This window comes from Canis lupus, chromosome 31, assembly GCF_003254725.2.
Source record: "Canis lupus dingo isolate Sandy chromosome 31, ASM325472v2, whole genome shotgun sequence".
Lineage (NCBI taxonomy): Eukaryota > Metazoa > Chordata > Mammalia > Carnivora > Canidae > Canis > Canis lupus.
In genome coordinates this window covers 34,151,724-34,174,172 of record NC_064273.1, presented here as the reverse complement: position 1 = coordinate 34,174,172, position 22,449 = coordinate 34,151,724, and the positions used below count along the sequence as shown (strand labels likewise).

General features: G+C 42.1%; 1 protein-coding gene across 8 annotated transcripts in view; it reads right to left on the bottom strand.

Annotated features, from left to right (window-relative positions):
* Positions 1-22,126, bottom strand: part of B3GALT5 (beta-1,3-galactosyltransferase 5) — a 39,286-nt gene extending 17,160 nt beyond the window's left edge. For 2 of the 8 annotated variants that reach the window (XM_049104720.1, XM_049104721.1), the window contains exons 1-3: positions 22,015-22,126; positions 5,301-5,414; positions 3,255-3,337 (exon numbers count right to left, since the gene is read on the bottom strand). The gene's annotated coding sequence lies outside the window, so the exon portion shown is untranslated. Of the gene's footprint in view, positions 1-3,254; positions 3,338-5,300; positions 5,415-5,793; positions 5,935-10,551; positions 10,575-17,786; positions 17,908-22,014 lie in introns of those variants that run through there. The other 6 variants (XM_049104723.1, XM_049104724.1, XM_049104722.1 and 3 more) reach the window with 6 other exon arrangements.
* Positions 22,127-22,449: the final 323 nt, after the last annotated feature.

Below are 22,449 nucleotides of genomic sequence, written 5' to 3'. Positions count from 1 at the left end.
TCTGAAAACAAATACAAGAGATTTCTCTCAAGGAGCAGCTTCTCCCCAATTATTCCTCACGCCTGTGGCCCAAATGGTAGAGCCATAGACTCTAGGCTGCTTGAGGGCCCTTCCTCCAGAATTCTAGAGGGACAGGAATTCGGCACGCAAACCATAGAACAGGAAAAGGAAGAAAAATAATTCAAACCAGTGAGTGTGACCATTCTGGAAATATGGCCTGCCCGGATTTCAGTTTACATGAAGTGCCCCAAACAAGAAGCAGTGGAAGCAACAGGCAGCGTTTGGGCTGGACTTGAGCTGCACGCAATGTGTCTTCATGGCTTAAAATTTCATTTCTCGACCAACATGTTTAGCTGATCTTTCAGATGAGGACTCAAAGAGCTACTTATCAATCAGCCCATGCCCTGCACAATCTGTTCCAATCCACCTCCATGCCTCTACCCTCAGGCCACACCTGTTCCCTTCAGCCCCATGAACAGACCTGTTTCTTCCCTTCTGTGCAAATGGCTCTCCCGCTGTGCTTTCTGGCTTTCTCCACCTGTGACCCCCGACCTCCACCCCTGCCATGCCATTTCTGCTCAGCTAACTCTAGCTCACCCCTGACCCTGACCAATTCCTCAGCAAAGCCATTCCTTCATTTACTACTCATGGCACCCCCATATGGTATTTAATCAATTTCATTAATGGGTCATACTTTATTATTTCTTTGTGCAAACTTTGGCTAGCATTCCCACTGCTTGATAACCCCAGCACAGAGTAAGAACCATCTTCCACATTTTTGACCATTGTAGCGCCTGCCAACACACAATATTTGCCACATACGACCCCAAAGGAAAGTTCTGAATGAATCAGTGAGAAGATGCCCATGTCTCCGAAAGCCAAATCATGCTTTTTGCAACATGGAGACATTTTCTTACCTGAAAACAAACCTTCACTTTATAGGACATCTCCTTGGGATGAATTTTTTTTCACCAAATATTTCAGTGCCTTAGGTATTTTTGTTTTATGTACATTTCATAAGACTTCAATTATTTCCCAGAAGAAATAGAACCTGGCTTACTTCAACAGAAGAAGAAATACTGAGAGTTTCACCCCCTACTGCTCACACTGGGGAGGCTGAGGGGGTCACCAGCAGCAGCGTGTGGAGCGTCGTTAGGGGGTTCAGACATAACTTCACATGCTTTCTCATGGAAGGAAACAAAAGCTGTGCTGAGAAGAAAGACGGGAACTAATAGCACATTAGTCACATTAATTTGCCTACTGGTCCTGGGAGGTAGTCAGATGCGGAGGAGGATGCAAGATAATTTTCATTGAGAAAACAGTGCATATACACAATAATAAACCATGGCTCTCCAGACGCAAAAGTCAAGAGCATTACACAATTTGCCAACATGGCAATAAGGACTCTCCAGTGCAACTGACCCTCCACCGAACACCCTCCTGACCCAAACACCTTCAATCTCCAAGGCACACGAAGGTCGCCCTCAACCTGCTACTTCCTCTGATTATGGGAAAACTTTCTTTCCATGAATTTTGTCACTCATGGCTACCTCTCAACCCTGACAGACGACAGGGAAGAAGAAGACAACAAAAATCTATCAACGAGCAAAAAGCTGAATCCAAGCATCAGCAGTTGGGTCAGGACAGGCAGGCCCACCCTTGAGGCTTCTACTATTGTTAATGCCACTGTGACCATTTGTCTTCTGCTAGGATGCCCTTTGGACCAGGGTCCTTTGATTTCACTGCAGGAGGTGGAGCCGAAGATTCTGGTTTCACAGTGGATGCTCTGTAACAGGTGGGCAATTTCTACCTCAAGGTGATGAACTACGTTCTTAGGCCTGTCGTTTTATTCCTACACAATGATCAGATAACTTCCTCCAGCATATCTTACTTGTTGATTATCTTCTGGAAGGATTCCACTGATAACCCACAATGAGGAAATGAACTTTGTTTTTCTAATAGAAATACGATAAAACTTCCTGACTTTGCTTGCTGGGCTCAAGATTACTTGGCCTGGCCTGAAGCAGATGCCTCTGCCCAGGCTCTGGCAAAATTTTGAGGCCATGGCACTTGGAAAAGAATCTCATAGATGAAGGAAGATGAAGTCCCCCTTTTCACGATTCAAGCACTGACACCTACACAGTCGCCAAGAGACTTCACTCAACCTTCCAGGACTGTTCAACCCAGACTTTCATTTACAAATATGAGCCATGAAGGGTAAACCAGTCGCTATTTGAGAGAAATTAGCACATGGAAGGGAGATTGGGCAAATATCTTAGTAGTCTTCTTAAGAAAGCAAAATTTTTCCTTGACATGCTAGAAACAAATTTCACAATTACCATTTGTATATAAATATCCTCTGGTTACAAATACTCTTACCAATTCAAGACATCTCCATAGCAGAGAAAGTGAATGTCAGTATACAAAATAACTATTTCACTAGTTGAAAACTGACCTTTTCTCAAAATAGTGAACTTGAGAAAACCTTACTGCAGTGGTGACAAGTAACGCTGAGTCACACCTACTTTTTAGGATTCCCTATTACCAAGGGACCAAGGTGCAAGACAGCTGGTCAAGGCAAAGTCTCACGCCCCTCATGTGATGCAGAGACATTTGTCTACATCTGCTTCCTGCTCAAGACGAATCATGGCAACCACTGCCCTGCTCTCTGACTTAAATCACTCAGCCTTCTAATAAAAGAGCTCAATAGTCACATCCTACTGGGAATCTTTGGAACAGGAATGATGGAATATGGAGTTGCTCTGCTACACCCCCCAGAGCTCCAGGTACCTCAAGGCCTAACGCAGTGGTTAAGAAATAGTAGGAGGCATACAAATATTTGGTGAATAAATGATCTGAAGTGACTACCTGGGCAGTGTCTATGACCATAAAACAAAAAGACTCCTCTTTCACTAGATCAATAAGCTCCAATGCTCAGCTCATTTCTATCTCTCCAAGTGTATCCACACTTAGACCTCCATCCCCATCTGTGTTCTGGGATTCGGGCTTCAGGTCTGGGGGAACTATGAATTTTGTCCTCATCACTTCTAATGACAATAAATAATAAAAAGCAATGCAAATGGTGGTGGTTTTTCTCTTAAGATGACAATCTGCTCTAAGTATGACTGTAAAACAAAAATTCACTCCAAAAAAATGTTTAAAGAACCTTATTTCAATCACCAGACATCTTCTGTCAGCCTCTTGTTTTCTTTCCCTTCCAAATCAAGCTTCAGAAATAAACAGTTTATACTCACCCCTTGTACTGCTTCACCCACCACTTAATTATCTTCAATCCACTGCAAACTGCTTCCACTCCCACTGCTTATCTGAATGCACTCTGCAAAGATGACCAACAGTCTGGTTTGAGTCAGGAAAGACTTAGATTGGGGATACTTATAATCTATTTCTCTACCCTGATCTACCAAGAATATTGTCTTTACCAGCCTGTTCCTTACACAGAGTTTGGGCAGAAGATGAGGGAAGAATTGAGAAATGCTTGAAACGGTAGAGAGTGACTAGAGGAACAGAAAAGAATCAACATGGAAAAAATAAAAATTAAAAATAAAAAAAAAAAGAATCAACATGGAGGATAAGAAGTGCTAGTGTAAAAGAAGGAGCGGCAGGGGCTAGATCAGAGAAACATTTCAAAAATTTAGAGGAAGGGAACAAGGGATCTCAGAAAGTGACAGATACAGAGTGGGAGTAACAAGAATTGAAAATTTTGCCAGGCATTGTGAATGCAGTCATCTTTGGTGTGTCCTTTCAAAGATCTCAGTAAAGGTTCAAATTGCCTTTTGGATATCAAACTGGTGATACATACATATCAGAAAAGACTTTGAAAGTATAATGTCAAGACTGAGCCACAGGGCACAGTGGCTTTTTTGGCTTTATCTTCCATGACCTACTGTGATGTCAGGTGCTTCTGTCCAAGCTTTTCTTCTTGTAACTTCCATACTCTTCGGCTTCTATGGGGTACCCATCATCTCTACTCCAACCTCCCTGATTTTTCTCTGTGGCTCTCCTTTGTTGACTCCTTTTCTTCATCCTGCCCCTAAAATTCAGGTGTGCCCCTGACCCTCTCTTCTGTTTGACACAACCCCGCTTATCCACTCCCATGGCTATACACAAAATAATCCCCAAAGCCATACTGTCCTTCACACTTTTTGCCTAACTCCAAATCCAACTACAACTGGACATCTCACAGACATCTCAAGTTTCACTCTTCTGAAACTGAAGGGCCTTGGAATCCACTCAGTGACACAAGCACCAGACCCATGGCCATTTACAGTTTTATCTCACAGACTCTAGACTTAACCACCTGCACTCTAGCCTCCATGCTATCAATCAGAAGAACATTCCCCAAACCAAAAGTCCAATAGCATTGCTTTTCAGTGGCAGTCCATCACAGCGCACCCTACACCTCTACCACAAAATGGCTTGAAGTTCCGTGAATGTACCATTTTGTCTCACACAGCCTATCTAATAAAGTCCTTTGAATCCCTTCACGTCCAGCTCAAACTTTTCCCCTACAGAGAAGGAAGCTTGATCACTTCCCAGTGAAGAGGCTTGACCAATTCCCTTCTCAGCACCACAGTTCCTTGTACCTACCTTTACTACAACTCTGCCAACCACAGCTATTTTTTTAAATAGCTCTCTCCAACTTTAAGCGATTTGAGACAAGAAAAAAAAATTTTCATGTTTATTTAAATCTCAATATCTCATAACACACCTTTGACATAATAGATGCTCAGTAAATATTCACTGAACATGTAAATATTTACTCTTATGAGTTTGACTGTGTTTCTCTCTGCCAAATTCATATGCTGAAGTCCTAATCCCCAGGACCTCAGAATATGACCTTGTTTAGAAGTAGGGTCATTGCAAATGTAATAAGATGCAGCCATGCCAGGGTAGGATAGGCCCTTAATCTAGTATGACTGGTGCCCCTCTGAAAAGAAATATGGACACACACACACACACACACACACACACACACACACACAGAGAACACCATGTAAGATGAAGGCAGAGATCAGGGTGATGCTTCCCAAGCCAAGGAACATCAAGGACTGATATCAAACCACCAGAAACTGGTGGAGAGGCCTGGAGCAGATTTTCTCTTGTGGCCCTCAGACCCCACCCTCCACAACTTGACCTCAGACTTCTGGTCTCCAGAGTGTGAGGCAATAAACCTCTCTTGTTTAAGCCCTGTAGCCTGTGGTACCTTGTTAAGGCAGCCCTAGGACACTTATACATTTACTAAAGAATAAATGGATAAAATGACTCAAAGCCATTATTACCTGAATATCTGCAGTGTGCTTTTAGCGTGCTTTGCCAAGCAGCAAACACAATAGCAGTGTTAGACAGAGTTCCGCCCACGAGCAAGGAGTCCTGTCAGGGTGTTCCTCCTCTCTCTGTGAAGACATTGAAAGGGAAAACGGTTTTTTCCACATAATTTTTCCCCACTAGATTTTGTTTCTGTTTGGAGAAAACTCAACAGGGAGGAATAGTTATCAAAGACAAATGGTTACATTAAAAAAGACTTAAAAAAATAAAAATAAAAAAATAAAAAAGACTCAAGAACAGCTCGGTGGAGGCTCTCTGTCCATTCAGCTGTGTCCTGCCCTTCCTTTGGTATTTGTGCCTCATCCTGCCTCCTGGGCCTCCCCTTTCCTCCTTGGGCCCCCTCTAGGCAATCACAGCTCTTCAGTGCATTTATGAAAACCATGTTCCCAGAGACAGAAAAAGAAAATGTTAACATGCAAACATCATCTCTAGTCAAATGCCACTCACCCCCTCGTGTCTTTTGGTTCTTCTCCTTGAAAACCCAGCATGGATGCCATGGATCAATAGGAGAGGCCAGAAATGTGTGAGAGAGAAATTTCACTGACCTAAATAACCCATGCTCAAATGCTGACTGAGTCACTGTCATGTGTGTGTGTCGGGGAGTGTGGCTAAGATTGTCACAGGGAATATTAACAGAACCAGGACCCAGATGCTCAGGAAATCCCCCCTGTGACACCTGAGTTTCTTGTGGGATCTGCTTCCAGTTCACTCACATTCCCTGTGCTCCAAATCTGGCTGAAAGTACATAGCTTTCCCTAAAGATAATTCTGGCAGGAAAACCACAGATTTTAATGTGAAATGATTCACAGTGAAAATATGACACTTTTTTAAAGTTCATTAAAATTGTTAAACATTGGTGGGTTTGTTAGAGAGTCGTCCTGTTCCACTTAACAACACCTCCTCATTTTTTCACTGGTATCTGGCTCTGGGTGCTGGTTGTTACACAACGAGTAGGGACTACTTTTCTATAAAAAAAACAAAACTGCCCCCAAGAGTTTTATTGAGAATATATATTCTATTTTAATAATAAAGAGAAACAAAACACATCAGTTAGAGAAACAGGAACTCAAATTTTGAATAAAATAAGTGAATTACAGGATTTTCAAATCCTACTCATTTTCATTTTAAACCAGTATTTCCATTATTACAACTACATGTACTTCTGAATAGCAATGCAACTGTATACAGACTTAAGAGGAAAACAGTAGGCTATCATCCTAACCATAAAGCAATAAAGGAATTAACATTAAGTTTAATCAAGATTATACTTAGAAATAAAGAAAATTGACTAAGAGGTCAAAGGAGAAATTAAATGTGTAATAACAAAGTACTATAAAATGAAACAAACGAGACCACCACATATCATTCCTTAGGATGTGTTCAAAGTTGCTTTCAGAGGCAAACGCATAGCCTTAAGCATTTTCATTATTAAAGAAAAGAAAATTTTTAAAAACTAAGCTCTCGGGCAGCCCCAGTGGCCCAGCGGTTTAGCGCCGCCTTCAGTCCAGGGTGTGATCCTGGAGACCCAGGATCAAGTCCCACATGTCAGGCTTCCTGCATGGAACCTGCTTCTCCCTTTGCCTGTGTCTCTGCCTCTCTCTCTCTCTCTCTCTCTCTCTCTCTGTCTGTCATGAATAAATAAATAAAATCTTAAAAAAAAAAACTAAGCTCTCAAAGAATTTAGAAAACAAAAATTACAGAAAAGAGCAGGGATGATAAAACCAAAACCAGTACTGAATTAATTCAAATATTAAAACAAAATATTACTAAGAAATATGCACATATCCTCTCTTTAAAATGGACTAAGCCCTTGTATATCCAATAAAGGGAAAGGTGGCAGAAAAAAATACAATGAAAAATGAGAAAATAAGATGTTGAGAGTCCTATGTTTGGAACCCAGGGAACTGGTCAAATCTTAAGTCAATCACTTGCTAGTTATGAGACTCTGAGGATATTTACCTTACTAAGGCTCCATTTTCTCTATATATGAGAAATGCAAAACTTGTAAAATTAGAAAGTAGTGCTAACTAAAGTTTTTGTGAAAAGCAAGTAAATACTTCACAGTTCCCAAGAACTAGTAAGCACTCAGGCAACACTCTAGATCATTCCTAAGGCTTATATGATGCTAGTTTGTTTGATTCATAAATCCCTACAATCTCATCTTAACTTTTCCCAGGATATAATCATTTGATGTAGTCCACTGTACATGATGACATTTGCAATTCCATCTTCAAAATAATGCAATTCATAGAAATTGGTAAAAATACAAATTCTTACATTTGAAGTGGAATCACATGGTTGTTAATGAGCTGGCGAGGGGGCAGCTGATGTGCAATGATCTGACAAGAGTCAAATGTCCTCCAAAACATACGTCCCTACAGCACAGTTGTGTGCTGCAAGAAGCCTCCTACTAAAATGTAGAGAACTGACCTGTTTAGATCTGACTGCAGAAAGCAAAGATTAAAATGGCAAGAGTGAGACAATGTCTGGGAACAGAATAATGAAGAGCAAAGAAGAGAATTTAGAAAACATGAGTCAGGAGGGGGGAAATGGAGGTAGAAAGGGTTCAACTGGATACATAGGAGAAAAACCACATTAATGTCCCAACACTAGCTAACAAGAACAACTCCTGCATGCCAGCAACTGTTCTGAGTGCTTTTCATATGATTACTCACAAGTTGTCCCCACACATTTACAAGATGGGCTCCAATGTTCCTTTTGAAAGGAAACCGGTAGAAGTCACCAGCCTGGGTTGTGGAGTGAGTTAATGGTCAAAGTCAGCATCTACAGCCAAGCTAAGGTGCCCCAGGACCCACAGTCCTCAGTCCTACATCTGCTTCTCACTCCCCTTCTCAGAGCCACAGAGAGTGCCCCAGGGACCAAAGATATCTAAAGAAGGAAGGGCCATCATCAGTGTCAATCCTATAGAAGACTGTGGGGTCAGAAGCTTCCAAACTTCCACAATGCAGCTTCAGTGGAGTAACTGTGGCTAAAATCAGGCAGCAAATGCCAATCCTTCAGGAAGAAAAGGAAGGCAATGGGGGAAGGGAGCTTAAACAAAACTACCCATACCAGAAGCCAACAGCTAAAGAGATGAGGGTCCAAAACATGGATGGGAAGGAATGGAGCCAGTTGGTCCAACCAGAAAACAGGACAAACAAGATGGTGATAAATGATGGTTGATGGAGAAATACGAGGAGAGCACGGCAGAAAAGAAATTAATGCTGCCAACATCTTTCCCAGAAGTAAGGTTTAGGACAGTAAGAGAGTCTTATCTGTTAACATCATCAAAACTACAAAACTTATCAAAACTTAGCATCAACAACAACAAAAACTGATCAAAAATCAGGCAATGGACTTGAATAGGCAGTCCCCCACAAAAGATATTCAGATGGACAACAGATGCATGAAAAGATGCTCAGACATCACTCATTATCAGGGAAATGCAAATCAAAACCACAATGAGATACCACTTCATACCTGCTAGGATGGCTATCACAAAAATAAATTTTAAAGAATTAACAAGTCCTGGCAAGCTTGTGGAGAAACTGGAGCCCACTCTTGTGCTGGTGGGAATGTAAAAATGATGCAGGACTCTGGGAATGTAAAAATGGTGGGAATGTAAAAATGATGCAGGACTCTGGGAAACAGTATGGCAATTCGTCAAAGAATGAAACATGGAATTACTATAAGGTACAGTAACCCCACTTCTGGGTACCATCTAAAAAAGAAACAGGGAAAAAATTTTAAAAAAAAAAGAAAAAAGAAAGCAGGGACTTAAAAAGTTATTTGTACACCCATGATCATGAACAGCAGCATTCACAACAGTCTGAAGGTGAAAATAACCCAAAAGTCCATTAAGAGATGAATGGATAAAGAAAATGTGGTCTATCCAGACAGTGGAATGGTTTTCAGCCTTAAAAGGAAGTACTTTCTGATACTTGCTACAAACATGGATGAACCTTGAAGACACATCGCTAAATGAAATAAGCCCATCATAAAAGGACAGACACTGTATGATTCCATTTATAAGAGGTCCCTAGCATAGTCAGATGTATAGAATCAGAAAGTAGAATGGTGGTCGCCAGGGCCAGGGGGACTGTGGGTTTCCTTTTGGCATGATAAAGGTGTTCTGCATTTAGACATTAGGGATGGTAGGAAAATATTGTAAATGTACTAAATGTCATGGAATTGTAACTAATGTGGCCAACATAATTTATGTATATTTTACCACCATAGTAAAAAGAAAACAAGGGGTTTATTGAATTGCAAGTTTTGTGAGTAAAATTTATATTGGAAAAAAAAAAAAAAAAAAAAAAAAAAAATTTATATTGGTATTGAACTCTGGTAAAAATTGTTCAAAAAATAAAAATAAAAACTGTTCATAAAATCTCAAAAAAGGAAAAAAAGAATCAAGGTTGAAGGGAAACCGAGATTAGAGCTAGAAGGGATATGGAGGCCTTTCTATCACTGTAGGGCAAGTTTTCCCAAACCGTGCCCACCAGACACCAAGAGGACCTGTGTGTGTTTGGGGGCAATGCTTAGGGGTGGGAGAGAAGTTGATTGCAAGTTGGGGGACCACTGGATTAAACAAAATTAGACAGGCTTCTTCACTGCAAGACTTTTTGGAAACTTTACGAAGTTAACGTTCAGAGTAAATTTCAAAAAGAAGTTTCATAGGCAGGTAGCCCAAATTTCTTTGATCTCAGAACAGTTTGTGAGGAACACATCCCACAGACTAATGAAGAAACCAAACAGATAAAGAAAAGATTGACCAAGTGGGGTTATAGCTGGGTCAACAGCAGGAGAGGTGGGTCAGCAGGTGAGAGCCACAGACTCTATGAATCTGAGTAAGTAGGAACCAGCCACATGAAAAATGCCTTTCCGGGATGCCTGGGTGGCTCAGGGGTTGGGTGCCTGCCTTCAGCTCAGGTCGTGGTCCTGGGATCCAGAATCAAGTCCCACATCAGGCTCCCTGTGAGGAGCTTGCTTCTCCCTCTGCCTGTGTCTCTGCCTCTCTCTCTCTCTCTCTCTCTCTCTCTCTCTCTCTCTCTCTCGGTGTCTCTCATGAATAAATAAATAAAATATTTTTTAAAAAATGCCATTCCAACCTCATAATTCAGCTTCTCTAACCATTTAAACCTCCCCTATTATGCTTGGCATTATCAGTTTTCATTAGCCTGAAAAAGCTCCTCCACATCTTACCTGATGGAATCACGTGCGCAAACCACCTTGCTTTGGCATGCCACACTGTGCTGCAGATGACCCAAAAAAGAGATTCAATGAGACAAGTGTTAATAGCATGTGTTAGAAGTCAGGAAAAAGTGCCCATCAGTCAATGGACATTATAGACATAAGTGCTACAATGTAAATCTAAAACAGGAAGCAGAAGTCTGTCAAAGAATAATGGAGACGATTACTCACTTTGCATATAGTTTAGTTATTTTTCATATAAATTATTTTCTCCCTTGGGAGAGTCAGCTGGAAAAGTGACTCTTAGAAACAAAACCATGATTCACAAGAGAGTCAGGATGGAAAGAAAAAGCTACAGTCCTAGATGATAAATCTTACTTGCTCATTTTGGCGGGTCACCTGATTAGTTAATAACTAGCAAAGAGGGAAATTCAGCATTGTGTCCTTGAGAAAGCCAAATAAGTATCAAAAAATTTCAATTTCAGTTATTTATGGGTTCTCCAGGAAACTCTGAGAGTGCACTAAGGAGCACTGGTGACAGGCTGTACCTATGACATGTTGACCACCACCCTTCCATCCACTTTAGTAAGGCTAGCCCTCTACCACTTATTTGCTTCTTTCAAATTTCTCAGTTCCTTAATCCATGTCTAACTATAATAGGCACATGTTTCTCTACAAAGCTATCAAACACCTGGGCACTATGCCAGGCTTCATACAAAACTGGGGCACTGGGTGGCTCAGTCAGTTAAGCATCTGCCTTCAGCTCAGGTCATGATCCCAGGGTCCTGGAACTGAGCCCCTTATCCGGCTCCCTGTTCAGTAGGGAGCCTGCTTCTGTCTCACCATCTGCAAGCCCCCCTGCTTGTACTCTCTTGCTCATTCTCTCTCTCTCAAATAATAAAATCTTTGAAAAGAATAAGAACTAGGATACTGAACGCCTACTCTGACCTACTGCTCATTGCTTGAATAATATTATCAACTAATATTGCTTAAATGTGTAATAGGCTATCAAGACATTTGTTTCTCTATTTTGTCCACACTAACATAAAACAGTTCAAACTGGCCACAAATAGACAAGCAACATTCAAATGAAAAGCACAACTCTTGGTATATTCCTTGAAAGTGGTAGCCAGGGGGAAAAACACTAATTCTGTAAAAAAAAAAAAAAAAAAAAAAAAACAGATTTTGCATGTACATTTAACTGGGGTGGTAAAATTAGTGGAAAGGTAAGGAACTGAAATTATAAACATCTTATTTTTATTCAGCTCCCTTCCCAAGCCAGAGAAAAGTGAACAGAGGTATAAATAGGAAACCTCAAGGAAATGAGGGAAATGGCCCTCTAGAGTAAAATAAGGTCAAATCTCTACAGCTGCCTTTCCAACTTCCAAAGGGTGAAGAAAGGCCCAACAGAAAGGAGAATTATTACCACCCCCAAAGATAATTGCCTCCAATAGAGCCAGAACTTATCAAAAGTCAAAGGAGATGTAGCAGACAGGTTAAGAGGGTCAACTTAATACTGTAAGAGTTCCTGAAGAAAAGAATAATGGGAATAGCTGAGAAGAAATATCAGCTGAGAATCTTTCAGAATGCAAGATGGGAGTCCTCAAATCAAAACTGCAGCCTGGGGATCCCTGGGTGGCGCAGCGGTTTAGCGCCTGCCTTTGGCTCAGGGCGTGATCCTGGAGACCCGGGATCGAATCCCACATCGGGCTCCCGGTGCATGGAGCCTGCTTCTCCCTCTGCCTATGTCTCTGCCTCTCTCTCTCTCTCTCTCTCTGTGTGACTATCATAAATAAATAAAAATTAAAAATATATATATTAAAAAAAAAAATGTTCAAAACTGCAGCCTGAATATCCATCATCATAGATGAAGGTCAGTCTACACCTCAACACAACCTAGTGAAACTGCAGAACATCAAAGGCAAGTAGAAAGTCTCAAAGGCTACCAGAGAAAGACAAACTATCCACAAAAGCCTGACAATCAGATACACAGAAATCTCCCATGACTGATAATATAAGTCAGAAGATAATGCAGTGTTACCTTCAAAACACCAGAGGGAAATAATTGCCCATCTCAAATTTTATACCTAGTTAAAATAACATGAAAGAGTGAAGTCATAATTAAAACATTTTCAAACACACAAATAGGAATTTTATCGCCATATAGCCTCACTAAAAGAATTATTAATGGATGCACTTCAGCAAGCTATACAAACCCAGGCCTATATCAAGGAATACAGGACACAACAATGAGAAATTGACCAAATATGTGGTTAAATTTAATTTATGTCTGTAACAATAAAATTTTTCATTTTTAAAAAGTTAAAGCCAAACACTAGGCAACATTTATAAAGGAGAGAGACCATTTGACAATTAAAGTTTACTAAGATCCTTGTCAAGACAGGGAGGTTGATAGAAATACTGAAAATCTTTAAATTATTTATGGTTAAAACACATGACTCAAAATTAAGGATAATCACTAAAAGAGTGGAAATACAGTCTGTAGCTTGAAAACCAACACAGGGTTGGGACTGGGAACCCAACAAAGTTTACTTATTCAACAGGAAACAAATAATAAAGATAACTAAAGAATAAACTTAGTAAAGAGAAAACACAGGAGATAATAAAATTAAGTACAAGTACTTCAGAAATCATAAATAGATTAAATTCACTTATTCAAAAACAGAATTTATCAGATTGCCACAAAAAAAAAATCTGTCCATGAGCAGATTCAAATGACATACCCTAAGTAAAGATACAAAGCCAAGCAGGAAAGACACCTGCAAGAATCAAGGTCAGAGGAAGCCCTAGTGCAGCCACGTGAAGCAGAAGAGAATTCAGGCCAAAAGCATCCATACAACACAGCAGCTCACCGTGTGATTTTATGATATAGATCCTTGAAAAACATGTAAACTTGTTGCAGCATAGTCTCAAAACATATAACAGGAAACCTGACAGTATTATAAAGATAAATTGTATTTTCATACATCTTCTCAGAAAATAACACAAGCAAACCAAAAACAAATGATAATAATGATCTGATGAAGAAACTGATAAACTCTATTCAATAAGTAGGGAAATAGGGAATAAATAAATCAGCAGATTCTCTATAATGTTTCATGTAGATAACTGTATTTGACATTTTGGTTATTTGTGTCTCCCCAGCATATGAGAGGGTTTCACTTCCTAAACTTTCGAAGTTAGACTCAGCCATCTGACTTTTTCAGGCCAGTGCAATAGGAGCTGAAGTGCTAAAGGCTGAGAGACTTCACTGCAGATGCTTGATTCTCTAGCTCTCTTTGCACTGCTTGGGTGAGTAAACGTTGATACAAACATGCCATACGATCCAAGCAGCGTTAAATGATAAATCAGTATATAAAGGACAGCTGCCTCTAAAAGTAGCTTGAATTGGCAATAGACTTTGCCTATGTGAAAACAGACTTACAGCATTAAGATCTGAGATTTGCAGGTTGTTTCTATGGCATAATCTAGGCTATTTGATCTGACACAATATTGTCTGCAAATAAGAACAACTTCGTTTCTTTTCTGGTCTTATTGCACAGCTAGAAGCTCAAGTACCATGTTGAATATAAAGCACTGATAATGACACCCTTGTTTCGCTCTTGACTTTAATAAGAATTCTTTTAAGGCTTACCATTAATATGATGGTAGGCATTTCAATAAATGTCTCGGACAAATTAAGAAAGCTCCCTGCTTTGTCAGGAACTAGTGCTGAAATTTATTGATTCTTTTATTTTGGGCTGCATCGTTTGAGGTAATCATGTATTTTTCCCTCCTTTAACTTACTGATGTCATATATTAATAAAAACCTGATGTGTTATTTAGGAACTTTCCATTTGTGTTTAGAAGCAACACTATTTTTTTAAGATTTTATTTATTTATTCATGAGAAAGAGAGAGAGAGAGAGAGAGAGGGAGAGGCAGAGACCCAGGCAGAGAGAGAAGCAGGCTCCATGCAGAGAGCCTGATGGGACTCAATCCCGGGTCTCCAGGATCACACCTGGGGCCAAAGGCGGTGCTAAACCACTGGGCCACCCGGGCTGCCCTAGAAGCAACACTATTAATTATTTTATTTTCTTTTAGTGCGGCCATCTGAAGTTGAGAATTTTTCTGTTTCTTATAATAGCTTGCACAATGAAAGGGTTGCTTTTTGTTGTTCCCTTAAAATTTAGTGAAGTTCATCTCTAAATCTTTCTAGGGTTATTGTCTTTTAGGATGGGATCAGGTATAATTCTGATTATAAATTCAGTGTGTTTCAGACGCCTGGGTGGCTCAGCGGTTTGGTGCCTGCCTTTGGCCCAGGGCGTGGCCCTGGAGTCTCGGGATGGAGCCCACGTCCGGCTCCCTGCATGGAGCCTGCTTCTCCCACTGCCTGTGTTTCTGCCTCTCTCTCTCTCTCTCTGTCTCTCATGAATAAAAAAATAAAATTTTTAAAATAATAAATAAATAAATAAATAAATAAATAAATAAATAAATAAATAAATTCAGTGTGTTTCATTGTTATTTTTTATTCAGGACCTAGTTCTTCTTCAGTGAACTTTGTTATTTTTACAAAATGATCTATGTTTTGAAAGGTAACAGCACAAAATTGTTTTTAATATTCTATTACGATTTAAAATTGTCATTTCTCAGGGCACCTGGCTGGCTCAGTCATTTGACCATCGACTCTTGATTTCGACTCAGGTCATGATCTCAGGGTCATGTCAGGCTTCATGCTCAGTAGGGGGTCTGTCTGAGATCCTCTGTCCCTCTCCCTTTGCCCCTTCTTCCTTTGCTCATGCTTGCTCTCTCTCTCTCAAAAAAAAAAAAAAAATTAAAAATAAAAGTGTTGTCTCTCCATGGTTGTGCACCTTATTTATTTTTAATACAATTTATTTATGCTCTTTTCTCTTTTTCGTTAAATCTTGCTGGGCTTTATGTCCCTGGTTTTTCTAACAAATAGTTTTTGAGTCTGCAAACACTGCTGTCTGCTTTATTCTCTATTTCACTCATTGCTACTCGTATCCTCATTTTTCCTTTCCTAGCCTTTTAAAGGTTAACTTTGTCTTTTGTCTAACTTCTTGAATTACACACCTAATATATTTTAAATCCTAACTCAGTTGTATGTTTGAAATACTTCATAATTTGAAAAAAAATTTAATGCTTTCAAGCTACATTCTGAATTTGGAGGCAATCTAAAACCCAAGCGTACCCTGAAAGCAACTCTTCATACAATTACAGGATGCACAAAGAGAATCTAAACCCAGCAATCACAATTAGCCACAATTCCAGCTCCGCCTCCTTTGTATCCTCAGGCAACAGCAAAGCAGATAAAACATGATATCCAGAACACAAATTAAATCTCCAAGCAGAAAAGAAATAATTCTCACATAAGGAGAAAAGCAACCAAGGATAATTCATTCACATTATATCTGAAGGTAGAGCAGAACCTGCCCTTCTTAAATATAATTGATGTAAAGAGAAACAGCAAACAGGCATAACACCACAGAAAAGAAAGGACAGCAAAGGGAAGGAAATGTGGGAAAGACAAATGAAGAAGCCAGTCTAGAGAAAAATATATTCCCAGCAGTGAGTTACAAGTTCTCACATGGGTCCCGGTGATACTCAGTGAACGCCGGGGAAATATCCCTGGATGGGTTGATATGTCTCCATCCCTGGCTCCATCTCCAGATGGAACATGTTTGGCCTTGAGGTTGATTTGGAATATTTCATTAGAAACTGGATTGAAAAAAAAAAAAAGAAAGAAACTGGATTGATTAGTACTATCAACAATGATTTTAAAAGTTAAAAAAATAAAAATAAAAATAAATAAAAAAATAAAAGTTGTCAGCACATGGGCTGCCTGGGTGGCTCAGTTGGTTGGGCATCTGCCTTCGGCTCAGGTCATGATCACAGGGTCCTGGGATCAAGTCCCACATCAGGCTCCCTGCTCAGTGGGGAGTCTGCTTCTCCCCATCCCTATGCTTCTCCCCATCCCTATGCTTCTCCCCACCGCTTGCTTGTGTTCTTTCTCTCTCCCTCTGTCTCAAACTAATTTAAAAATCTTGGACAGCCCGGGTGGCTCAGCGGTTTAGCGCTGCCTTCAGCCCAGGTCGCGATCCTGGAGACCCAGGATGGAGTCCTGTGTCGGGCTCCCTGCATTGAACCTGCTTCTCCCTCTGCAAATGCTGCCTCTCTCTCTCTCTCATGAATAAATAAATAAAATATTTTTAAAAATAAAAAAAAATCTTTTTTTAAAAACCTGTCAGTGTAATACCATGCACTTTAAGCTTTAAAAACGTTGACCACAGTCCAAGCTACCAAAAAGGAAAAAAAAAAAAAAGCTTTTTACAATTTTACAATAAATGATCTGCGGCTATAAGACATTAAGAACATGAAATCAGCAAAACAAGAACAAAAGCATGAGACGACAATGGGAAAAAAGAGTAAAAAAGGAACCTGCAGAGCTCAGGAACCATATGGAGAGCCAAAGCTCCACAACAAAACAAACAAATAAGGGACAAATAGTAAGAAACAGGGCAGACAGCTGTCAACTTCAATAGGAATGCCCAGGAATGGCTTCAGATAATTGCAGAGAGTCAGAAGTTCAATAAAAGGGTCAGGGACCAAAATTTAGACAACAAATGAAATACCGTGCCCCTGTCATTGGTCACTGTATTCCAGCAATTTTGCTGTTTCACAAAGCTGCTCGGGCACTTTTTTTGGCAATTCTCTTTAAAACCAAGGTTTATTTTTTTTTTAATTCAATAAAAGAAAACTAATTTTGTTGCTTTATTTTCATGCCTCATTCTTGACCCAAAACAATCTTATTCATCATGGTAAAGTGCTCAGCACAAAATGAGCAAATAACAATAACAGTAAAATATAATGGCTGCTTGTGTAGCTCTTAATTACATCCTGGCACTGTTCTAAAGCTTTATCCATATAGAGCCATTTAATCCTCCTACCTCTCCCAACTATGAAATAAGCACTATTAGCTCGGATTTCAATGGAGGAAACTGAGGCACAGAGAAATTAAGGAACATGCCCAGGGTCACACAACAAGTGGTTGGCAGAGCTGGGACCGTGAACCTGGGCATCAGGCTTCGGAGCCCAAGCTCTTCATCTCTACATGAGTATTTACTGAATAAGTAAATGGATGATCAGCTACTTTATTTTCTGAATTCGGTCCCAAATAACTTCTGGTGAAAATTCTGGTTGATTTGTTTTCAAAATGAGTCTCATTACCTGACACCCAAATCTCCTGATCCTGGATTTCCACTGAAGGCCATGTGGGTTGCCAAGATCTCCATAAGTCATCTCGGCCATCCTCTCCTCTGGCATCTTCAGACACAGACTCAGACATCTCTCGCTGCCTTCAGGCAGAGAAAAGTCATCAGAAGAGGACCACTGGAGACCAGTCACAGAGCTTGAAGGAACCCTGTCCTCAGGCCAGCAGCAAAGGAGAAGAGCCTGGAATTAAGGGTGCTGGGAAGAGCCCTCACCCTTTTGAGGGGCTTTCCTAGGGACAGAAAGAGGAGAAGCAGAAGCGGGGGTGGGGGGAGGAGGTAAGGTGGGGAGAATATTACAGGAGGTCACAAGCCTGGGGTCCCTCAAGGGCATCAGTAAGAGAGAGAAGCAGAAACAAGGCTCCTGGAAGCTCCTGACTGTGGACAGTTATCCCTGTGGACAGGGATGTGGTAGTTCAAGGTGTGTTGGGTTCACATCCCCATCAGCATCCTGGTCATCTGCAGAGAGGCTGACAAGGACCAAGCAGGGTTTCACAGCCACTGGAACCAGGATTCAGGATCAGGATCTAATCCCGGTAGAAAACCAAGTAGAAACTTGATCCAAAGCCCTGTTAAATGGACAGGCATCCTGGAGATGCAAAAGGTTCCCCTGAGGCCCCAGAGCCCCAAGGCCAACTCCGAGCTCAGGAAGGCAGCGATGGAGCCCCTGAAACCCTTCCAGGATTGGTCTGGCCTAATCTGCAGCTGCTAGTGCCAGTCTGGCAAGCCCAAGGAAGGAGAGCTGCCCACTGATGTCCTCTGATGAAAGGATGAAGATTATCATCTGCTCGAGGAAGCTTGGTCAGGTGTGGAGACTCTCATAAAATCAGATATCAATAGTAGTCCTTGTTTCTTCAAAGTACCTACTTGGAAATAATACAAAAGAAATGGTACCCATGTTCTGGAAGGAACTTTGTGAAGACAACACTGTCCTTGTCAATGTTTTGAGATGACAACTTAGTGAAATACCGTTATGATCTGAGTTGCATTTGCAGAAGCTTAATGTCAGTAGGCCACAAAAGTTTGCTTTTTTAATTAACCTAACAAAGGAACTATAAAAGATGAGTTGACTTGAAAAGGGGAAAAATAAGGGGTGCCTGGGTGGCTCAGTGGTTGAGCATCTGCCTTTGGTTCAGGTTGTGATCCCGGGGTCCTGGGATCAAGTCCCACATTAGGCTCCCCACAAAGAGTCTGCTTCTCCCTCTGCCTATGTCTCTGTCTCTGTCTCTCTCTGTCATTCATGAATAAATAAATAAAGCCATTTTAAAAAGAAAGAAAAGGGAAAAATGCAAGACAGAAAACAGGTCTTAAAACATATGCAGCCATTCCTTAAAAGAAGAGATAGATACCAATTTTTTTTTTTACCTACTGCACATTACACCTGCAGGACTTATTTATCCCATAACCAGAAGTTTGTACCTTTTGATGCCCTGTACCCATTTTCCCCACCTGCTCTCACCCTGCCTCTGGCAACCACCAGAACATTCTCTTCCCTCTATGAGTTCAGTTTAGGGGTGGTTTTTTTTTTAGATTCCACATATAAGTGAGAGCACTTGTCTTTCTCTTTCTGATTCATTCCACTAAGAGGAAGATATTAAATACTTTCTCTGAAATAATTTGCATATTACATGCACCTGTTTAAGAAGAAACATCATAAAAGATGTGCACATACAAGACTATATAACTTCACTAAAATATTTTATCACATGCAAAGATGAGCAGAATCAGTACACATTTACCCATAAATGTGACTCTAGGAATTTCCACCTATAAAATAGTCTACAGCCATCCCCACCCCCAGCACTCACAGGAATATGACACCTCCCCAGATGCCTATCTTCATTAATTCACCTCCTGCACCTCATGAAATAAGGGCAGAAACAGCAAATGAGGGAGATGCGGTTGCAGTGATGTTAATATTTACAACAGGCAAATACATAACAGGGACTTTTGTAAGTTTGTCATGCTAACATAGAGGAAGGGTGAAAAATAACTTCACGACATCCGATTACTGCAGACTTAGAAAGGGGTTTCTATTGGAGGCTGTATTAATCCCCAAGTCAGACACCTAAACAGAAAAAAAAAAAAGTAAAACCAATAGGATTAAAAAGAAAAGTCAGATGCAATATTTACTGCACACATTTGGCCTGCATGACACACACACATGCATGCACATGACTGACACAGATATTATGAGAAAGACTCATTATAAAATCTTAAAGCATCTCTCTCCACTTAGAAATGACCTAAAGAGATATCCTTCTAGTCCTTTCCACAAGGCCAAAACCGCTACTACGGCTTCTTCATGAAGAGACAGACACCCTTTGCAACCTCCCACCTATCAGCGCTCCATAAACCCCACTGCAGGGAAATGCCTGCGCAGACTGCTAGGGGTTGGGCTTTGTTCCTCCGAAGGAGTTATTGATTTTAAGGGGAAGATCTTTCTTTTTTTTTCTTAAGATTTTTATTTTATTTATTCATGAGAGACAGAGAGAGAGAGAGAGGCAGAGACACAGGCAGAGGGAGAAGCAGGCTCCATGCATGAAGCCTGACATGGGACTCGATCCCCGGTCTCCAGGATCAGGCCCTGGGCTGAAGGCAGCACTAAACTGCTGAACCACCCAGGCTGCCCAGGGTAAGATGTTTCTATCCTGTTAACTCTCCCATCCTATGTTTGCACCATGCCCACCCCGTAACACCACTTCCTCAAGTGTGTGTGGTATGAGTAGAGATGATACTTTGTAAATGAATATACTATCAATAGCAAAGATAATAATAATGACCCAATTAAAAACTGGGCAAAGGACCTGAATGGACATTTTTCCAAGGACATCCACATGGCCAACAGGTACATGAAATGATGCTCAACATCATTCATCATCAGGGAAATGTAAGTCAAAACCACAGTAACAATAACCTCACACCTGTTAGGATGTCTATTATCAAAAAGACAAGAGAGAACAAGTGTTGGCCAGGAAGTGGGGAGGAGAAGGAGACCCTGGTGCAAACTAGCACAGCTACTATGGAAAACAGTAAGGAGGAAAGTAAACCTGAAAGATATGATCCAGCAATCCTAGTATATAATCCAAAGGAAACAAAAACATTATCTCAGAGCCATCTGTAGTCCCTTGTTCACGGCGGCAATAGTCACAATATCCAAGGTACAGAAACAACCTAAGTGTCTGCAGACAGATAAACAAATACAGAAAACAACTGACTGCTACTGAATCTTTAAAAAAAAAGAAGAAGAAGAAGAAGGAACTCCTGCCAATTGTAACTACATGAATCAATTTGGAGGGCAACATGCTAAGTGAATAAAAAGAGCCAAAGACGATAATGCACGATATCATTTATATGCAAAATTTCAAAAAAAAAAAAAAAGTGGAACTCACAGAGTAGGAAAGTGGTTGCCAGGGGCTAGGGGATGGAGGCAACAGGGAGAGGTTCTGAGGATGTATGTATAATACCATGAGCATAATTGATAGCACTGTGTCATGCAGTTAAATGTGCTGGGATCCAATTTAAATGCTCTCAACAAAACAAAACAAAACCCAGCAAGGTAAATTAAAAAAACAAAAACAAACAAACAAAAAACACTGTTAGACCAAGTTTGATGAAATCTGGTCTGTAACCATCTTCTTTTCCTTCATTTAAAAAGGAACAGGACAAGCCCAGAGAACCCGCGCTCCTCCTCCGTGCAGGGCGGCAAAAGCGCCCCAGCGGCCCGGAGCCACAAGACCTGGCCCCGCGCCCCCGCCTGCCCCGCAGGGCCCGCTCCCCCCGCACACGCTGGGTCCTCATCTGGAGCCCCCTCGCTTGCCCACTTCTCGGACCCCGCGTGACCCCGCACCTGTCGGTCCCCCACCTCCGGGACCCCCGCGTGGCCCCGCGTCCTCACCTGTCGGTCCCCCATCTCCCACCTCTGGGACCCCCGCGTGCCCCCGCGCCCTCACCTGTCGGTCCCCCATCTCCCACCTCCGGGACCCCCGCGTGCCCCCGCACCCGCACCTGTCGGTCCCCCATCTCCGGGACCCCCGCGTCCTCACCTGTCGGTCCCCCATCTCCGGGACCCCCGCGTCCTCACCTGTCGGTCCCCCATCTCCGGGACCCCCGCGCCCTCACCTGTCGGTCCCCCACCTCCCACCTCCCACCTCCGGGACCCCCGCGGCCGCCCCTCCCGGGCTCACCGTGCGCCCCGCGCTGCCCGCGCTCCCCGCGCCCCCCCGGCCCGGCGGGCTGCAGCCGCAGTGCGCTCACAGCCGCATCGCGGCGACACGGGGAGGCGCGCGGCCGGTCGTCGCCGGCGCCGGGTCCAGGCCGAGGGCGGCTGCCCCTCCGCTCGGCATTGAGGAGGCGGGAGGAGGGGCGCGGCGAGGCGCACGGGAAATCTGATAGGTGAGGCGGCGGGCGGCGGGCGGGGGGCGGGGCGCGGAGGCGGGGGGGCGGGGGGCGCCCGGATCCCCTCCCCCTGCAGCCGGGCGCGGGTCTCGGCGCGCGGAGCTGTCTGCGGGGGTCCGCCTCGGCAGCCCCGGGGGAAGAGCATCCTTCGCGAGGCACCAGACATTCCAGATGGTGGAATTTGCTCCTATCCCCTTAGGCCCCTGCCTTGAGTTTACCCTCCT